The 7601-nt window shown below is 47.9% G+C and overlaps 1 pseudogene; it reads right to left on the reverse strand.

The window, feature by feature from the left end:
- Positions 1–5009: 5009 nt before the first annotated feature.
- LOC147575513 (protein LDOC1-like) lies at positions 5010–6931 on the reverse strand (annotated as a pseudogene).
- Positions 6932–7601: the final 670 nt, after the last annotated feature.

Below are 7601 nucleotides of genomic sequence, written 5' to 3' on the forward strand. Positions count from 1 at the left end.
CGAAACTTATATAGAGAAAACTTATAGAGAGAGAAACTAAACAATTGTGCAACTTTTTTTCACATTGGACCCCTTCTTAGGTTCACGTGGCTCTCTACAGGGGTGTGAGGGGGGCAGTCTATCTTTTATCAGTACTCCTCAATTTTGGATGTCGATTTGGAATCACTTGAGGATAAAAAGACACGCTGTCAAAGCGGTCTCCAAAGCAGCAGGTGAGGGAGGAACAGTGGATTGTTGGGGTGCATCAGCTCACATAAGCAGTCTGGGCAGTGAGCTCCACACCCCCCGCCCCCGCTTCCTCAGCATGGGCAGAACCAGACATGGACCCAGAGGAGAGTTTCACTTTCCTGAAGAGAAGTGCAGAAAGCTTGAGGTTGGAGGCTGCCCGCATCCTGGAAACTGTCCTCTGTAGCTTGGGCCTGAGGACACATAGTCGAGCTCCTTGTGCACGCTCTGAATTTGTACTTTTATTTGAAAGACCTGCAAATAGACCTGTGAGACGGTAGACTGTTAGCTTTGTGTTCTAGAGAATTACCAAGATCAGGAAGTGTTTTGCATATTGTTGGTGCTGAATTAATTTTTGTTGGATAAATGAATACAGTTCTAGAAAAAAAATTGTAATTGTTACAATCAACATAATTTCAGTTTTGTCACCAGAGGCTTTTGGGGGGTCTTAACACTACCCAGCATGTAACAAAGTTGAGTGACTTAGTTGTTTTATGATAAAGCAGCGTGCAGACCTGATGTCTTATTATAGTCTTAAATTCTATCCCTCCACATTTAAGTGCATCGTGTCAAATGTGCATTCTGACATATAAATCTATAGTGTGAGGAGCTGAAGGACAAAAACTTCTATAAGTATTAAGTGAAGGTGTCTTTAGATGATAGCATTTTGTAGTTTGCTGCTACTCAGGTGTACAAAATTGCAATGGACTTTCAGCCAATAATTACAGGATTTATCCCAAAACATCTTTTAAATTATCCAGTTGTTACTGCTGGTGTTGGTCCCCTGTATTCGTGTTAAGTCATCCCATGAAGAACCTTCTAAAGCTCATCCCCTCCTATTAACTCTTAAGTGGCGGTGGAAATGGGACAGTAAGTTTACTCTCCTCAGTGAGGCTTCAGAGAAGGGCCACTGGATGAAATGAAAACAGACTGTTTTGCCTCTTTGCTTTTCCTGTTGAAGCTAGTCAGGACTGTAAAAGTGCTTGTACTTTAAAATACGTGGGTCTCTATCGGAGGGAAGTGGTGTGGTTCTGAATGGTCAAATAGGACTCCTTTGGAAGTCTCATGAATTGCTGTGTCGGGCAGAACTCACATAGTTGTGTACTTAAAATATACAAGATGTATCAACTTTGACTTGGATTTATAACTGTGAGGTTTAATCCTCTCCCTTAAGGGTGAGAAATGCTGGGCAGAAAATTAACACCTGATGCAGGTGGTCTAGTGGTCAGAACAAGTATGACCCCCTTGCTTACTAATCATGTATCCATGGGCCAATTTCCTGCACTGCTGGCTTGTATGTAAAAATCTCCCCTCCAATGTCATGTGTGAGGTTAGTTGTGTCTAAATTCCTCCTAAGTACTGAATAAATATCTTTTGTCTGGTGGGGGGGTGTGGGTTGAGTGGGTGGGGAGGGGAAGAGGAGAGCTTCAGAGATCCAGCTGAAGTTCTAGCACAGGGATGGAGGTGAATTGTTTGGAGCAGTTTGAAATGTCATTTAAGGAGTCTGCTTTATGAACAGTCTTTTTTTTTTTTTTTTTCTTCATGTCAGGTGTCTTTATTGGAGATTGTTTACCATGGCTTCTGTTTGGTAGCTGCTTTTTCTTTTATTTTTTATTTATGTTTTTTATTATTCAATTCCACTATAATTAATGTTGTTATATGAGCTTCAATATACGTGTAGTGATTCAACAATTCTATACATTACTCAGTGCTTATCACGATAAAAGTGTACTCTTAATCCTCTTCGAGAAGAGTCTTTTATACCTCAAATTTGACCTGCTCCTGGATGACAGCCCTAATAAATTGGTTTCTGTGGCCACTGAAACAAACAGCATTTATTATGCCAAGAGTTCCTGAGGAAGTCCACTTAGGCTGGTGGCATTTGATTTCTTACGAGTTCTGGATTGTCCTGTTTTAGACTCTCCCCCATGTGTCCTTTGTTCCCATCATGGATGTACTGCAGTTTAGCCAGAAGAACTTGGATGTAGCAGTTGAAGCCAGGTAAATGGAAAATCTGGAATTAAAAAGCAAATATGAGGAGCTCCACAAGAAATGCCTGGAGATGGGGGAAATTATGGATGGATTTTCATGGGCTGTACCTGAGATGATGGAGGAGGGTGAAACAGAAGGAGCTTGCCAAAGCCAAAATCTAGGTCTCAAAGGAAAAGATTCACTTACTGAAAGGGCGGGCCTACGCCGGCCGACTCCATCTTGTTCTGTGTCCTTCACCTAGACCACGCCTCCTCCCCTTGAGTAACCTCCCGCTCACCCATTCAAACTTCCTGATCAAAACACGCCCAGCGACCTGCGTAACAGGACTCTGACCCTTCCCCAGCCAATCGGCCGAGGCCACGCCCCTTCCCCAGCCAATCGGCTGTCCCTAGACCCCTATAAAACCTTTGTGCTTTTGAAACTCGCTCTCTCTCCCTAGTATCTCACCTCTGCGTCCATGCAGGTAGGGGACTGAGCTCGAGCTAGCTCGAATAAAGGCTCTTTTGCTTTTGCATCGGACTCGGCTCCCTGGTGGTCTTTGGGGATCACGAATTCTGGGCATAACATTTGGGGGCTCGGCCCAGGATCCCCAAGACCCCTGAGGGACCCCCGATCCGGAGAGCCTGACTGGCCACGGTTAGTGTCTGTCCGTTTGTTCTGTCTTTTCTGTGTGAGCTCATTTCTGGAATTCTGGTAGTCCCCGACGCGGTCTAAGTGGACGCACTGGAGGACCACGGGCCGGGAGTTTCGGAAGACGTTCCGATTCTCCTTTCTGGAGGGACGTGGAATCCCCTCATCTATTTTGGAGGGACGTGGAATCCCCTCAAAGGTCTGAGACGAGGCGGGTCGCTCCCGCTGGTCGGCGTGAGGCCGTCGTCTAGCTTTCGGTTTTGGAGGGACGTGGAATCCCCTCAAAAGCTAGCTTTCAGTTTTGCTTCCATGGAGTTGGAAGACTTTCTAGGGGCCCTCTGTCTGTTTTTGTGTTTCTCTGTTTTGCTCTATGGACTTACTGGACGGACGTTATGGGACAGACTCAGACTACGCCTCTACGCACCCTCTTGGCTTAAGCCCTTCCTAGCCCCGCTCCCTCCGGAGCCAAAACCCATTCTTGCTTTGCAGGGGACAAAGAAGAAGAAAAGTCTTATCCAGACTTCAGCACCCCTCTACCCTGTCTTACAGGGGGTTACTGAAGAAGAATTAATTTTTCCTCCCCCGTATAACCCCTCTAGGATGCTGGAAGAACACCATCCTCCCCCTCCGGGGGAGGCAGAAGCTGTTCCGAGAGCAGGAGGCGGAAACGCTCCAGTGGGAAGCCCGCCCTTTACCAGACAAAGGGCTCAGAGGGAGCAATCCGCCTCCGCCGCCGACTCCACTATTCTGCCCCTGCGAGCCACCGGACCCCCAGACGCGGAGGGGAATCAGCCCCATCACTATTGAATTCTGGGCATAACCTTACTATAGACACGAACTCCACAAAAAGATCTTTCTCTGAACTTTTCAAGAGATTCGAAAAGCGGAAGGTGACTGAAGACTGTCCCAAGAATGAAGAAGTGTACTGAGCACTACATATTATGAATTGAAATGTCAGGCCAAAGATATCAAGCAATAAAGGCCCACACAGAAGAGAAACTCAATCTAGCAGATAAGGAAATGGCTCAGGTCTGGAGGAGGGCCCCAGTGTCCTGTTGGCCTTCTAGGTGAGCCTGGCAAGGGACCAGATGCAGAACCATGCTTGGAAACCATTCAGCAGAACGCTAAAGAAAATGATGAGCTGATCATAATTGATCATAAACTGATCTGTTATGATCTGATTTCAGAGGTGGAAAAATCTGATGTGGAAGTCACTGACCTGTGGCCTTCTCTCCCCCCATCCTGTCTTTCTATGTAACTATAAGAAAGCCTCATGTGCTTTCTTGTTTTTAGATCTCAATGATCCTCCCCCCCACCAAAAAAAAAGGGTAGAAAACTAAGTATGAGACATTTTGACTTCCGAGTTACATTTTCTTCCAGCTGTATTTGACTTATTAAATGTTGATGCTGGCCTTTCCTTAAGAAGTTTTTGTATACTATCAAATATGTGAGATTTACTGAAAAAATATTTTGGTGCCATATCTTCTAGACTTTTTTTTTCTGTGAAAAAACAAAACAAAACACTGCTTTGAACTATCAGTCAATATGTCCAAGATTCATTTTGTTAGTACATATATGCTGCAAAAATGTGGTATATAAAAGATCCTGTTGAGGGGACCAGTTTCCTTATAAACTCCTATAATGCTAACCGGCAATGATAAATATAATTGTTACAACCTGTCTTTTAATCATATCTCACAATCTTACAAAACTATAGAGGTTTTTACTACGGTCCTAAGGTATATAAATTGTCCACAAAAAAGGCAGTGATGAGTTTTTCAACTCTTCCTCCTTCCTCTCTTTCTAGAGAGCGAGAGCACACACACGTGTGTGCATGCAAGCAGAGTGGGGGGGGGGGGGGGGAGAGAGAGAATCCTAAGCCTAAGCAGGCTGTGCTCTGAAGGAGCACATTGGGCTCTGCACTGACTGTGGGGAGCCTGCTTGGAATTCTCTCTCCTTCTCTGCCCCTGCTCTGCTCACTCCTCTCTCAAAACAAATAAGCATTAAAAAAACAAAACAAAATAAAACAAAAACCTTTAAAAGGAAAGGCAATTCCAGATTTTCCTCACTAGGGGGTTTCAAGAACCCCTTTGGTAACAGGACGTCTGGATCCTCCTTTTTCTTCCCTTTGACTCCATGAGAGAATCACAGAATTTTGAACCTAAATTTAATAATCAAGTCATGTCTTTAATTATAGAAGAAAAACTGAGGCAAAATGTGTAATTAAAAAAAAAAGAGTGCTAAGTAATTTAATATAATAAAGCCAAGTGGCTGTACTTTAAAGAATGCACCATCTTTTTTTTTGTTTGTTTGCCACAAGTTATATGCATCTTTAAAGAATCAGTAACAAGTCTAAAAACTTAAGTTGGGTTCTGCCTCCTTTGTAAGCTGCACATGTTTTTAACTCATTCACTATGGGGTAAAAAGTTAAAAAGACCATGAAAAGAATCCAATATGCACGCTTCACACACAAAAGCATGTTTTACCGGAATATGCACTTAGAATTTTTTCTCAGGACAAAATCGTGTTCCTGAAGTCACGTTATTTTGTCGTCTTCATCTCTGCCTTTCCTGTTAACACCTAGTACTGGGCATGTGGTAATGTTAAGACTTATATGTAAGGTCTTAAAAGTAAACACTTTTTCCATGTAATGTCCAGCGCCTGGGTTTCTCTGCCCAAAAGGCACGATCTAGGAGACTTGTGGTTTCGGAACAGAAATGAAGCATGGAACCAGTATGGAATCCAGCTGGTTCCTGCGGGAGAAATGTCAACTTGGCTGCCAGGCTCACTAACCCTACAAGCTGTCTCCTGGCCTGAGCTATGCAGAATCAGAGAATCGGTCTCTACAGAGGTGTGACAAACCCAGGCACTTCTAGGTTGGCCCTGATTTTCAAAGGCGGTCAGCAGCAATCTTCAGAGACGGCAGGTGGCAGAGGGTGATCCTGGGGGGCCTGTTCAATTTCTAACAGGTCTCCTCTGACAGCTGGGCAGGGTACCAAGGCCGTGAGGCTGGCCAGAACAGGAGGCGGACAAGCTTCCAAGCGAGGGACGGGGCCCAGCAGCTGGCCACTAGAGAGCTCTCCGGAACCAAAGCCGAGGGAAGAGGCTCGCAGCCTTCTTTTCTACTCATTCCGGCCAACGGCCCGCTCCGGCGCGTCCACGAAGCCGTCCTAATGAGCCAGGATGGGGCTCTCCCTCTCGATGTAGGATACTACCCACTCCTCGGCCGCCCCAGTGAGGCGGCTGATTAGAAACACCACCTTCACGGTGTCGCTGGAGAATCTGGCCTCGAAGAACCTCAAGGAAGAGGCTGCTTCGATAAAAACTCGGGAAGCCGGGAGGAATTACATTAAACGTTTCGGGCACGGGGCAGGCAGGCGGGCGGACGCACCTAGGCCAGCAGCTTGGCCTTCTCGCACAGACGCCGCCGCACCCGGTCCGTGAGCTCGTGGCGCTACCCGCGCAGCGCATAGTTCGGGGTCAGGAGGTCCTGCATCATGACCATCAGGGCATCCGTCACCGCCCGCCGCCCCGCTCCCCTCCCTGCTCGGTCCCAGCCGCCGCGTCGCCGGAAGTGCGTGTCGGCCTCGGGGAAGGGGGGCGGGGAACGGATCCCGGCAGCGGGTCCTCGCGGGGCGGCTCCGCGGCTCGGGCCGGGTCTAGTCCCAGAGCCGAAGTCCGGTGGGCGGGCTCACCGGAACTAGCGGCGGGGGGAAGTGCGAACCCGGAGCCCCGAAGCCCGCGGGCGGGAGCGGAAGGAGGAAATCCGGGGGAGACGGGCGCCGCGCTCGGCGGAGGAATCTGAGTGCTTGGCAGCGCTCTTGAGCCTCGCGCCGCTCCCTCCGCGGGATGGGCGCGCAGGTGCTTAAAGGGAAAGCGGCCGGCCTGGCCGCCGCGCACAAGTTGGCTGGCTGCGGTCTCCCCCCCCGCTCATCGCCAAGATAGTATAGTCCTAATGTTTCCTGAGCGTGTTCCGCGTTCCTGGTTCTTCACCTGTCAGGCTCAAAGCTTGACAGCTACGGGGAGGCGGTTCTCCGTACCTCCAGAAGAGACTACACGGGGGGCGGGACTGGACGAGGAGCATCCGTCTCTTTCCTATGGAGTTTCTTCTGTGCGAGGCGCCGTACAGAATCCCATCCAATCCTCCGGACTCTGTTAACCCCCTGCTGTTTTTCCTGGAAGCCCAAAGGCAGCTCAGGGAGTACACAGATTTTACTCCGCCTACAAAATGGGTGGAACACTGGGAAGAATGTTTCCTGAGTGCCAGGTCTTTGGACGCGAACTTAACCTTCAGGTGGTGGGCAGGGTTCGTAGATGGGAAAGGACCACGTTTAGGTTAATGCTGTATATATTTATGGCAATGAAGGGAAAGTATACCATCTGTTTCAATTCAGCCACCATCTGCAGTGCTGGTTGTGAGCACTGCCTCCCTCCTGTACTAAGACTCTGCTCTGACCCACCTAAACAGACTCATTTTTTTCCATCCATGTTGATATATATACGAAGTAGAAAAGGCTTCAACTTTGTGTGCGTCTGCAACTAGCAATTTGTTAAACGATCACCAGCTGCATGTTGCCTTACGACGTGGAAAGCTCTGCCAAGAACCACTCTCAGACCCTGGGACCCCAGGTCTTTGTCCTCCTTTATCCAAACGTGAGCCCCTCAAAGATTGACCCTGTGGACCCTCCCTTGCCAGAACCACCAGAGGTGAAATAGGGTCGAAAATTTCGGTAGCGTAGTTGAGGGACTGAGAA

This window comes from Puma concolor, chromosome D3, assembly GCF_028749965.1.
Source record: "Puma concolor isolate L17-30 chromosome D3, mPumCon1.1.hap2, whole genome shotgun sequence".
Classification (NCBI taxonomy): domain Eukaryota; kingdom Metazoa; phylum Chordata; class Mammalia; order Carnivora; family Felidae; genus Puma; species Puma concolor.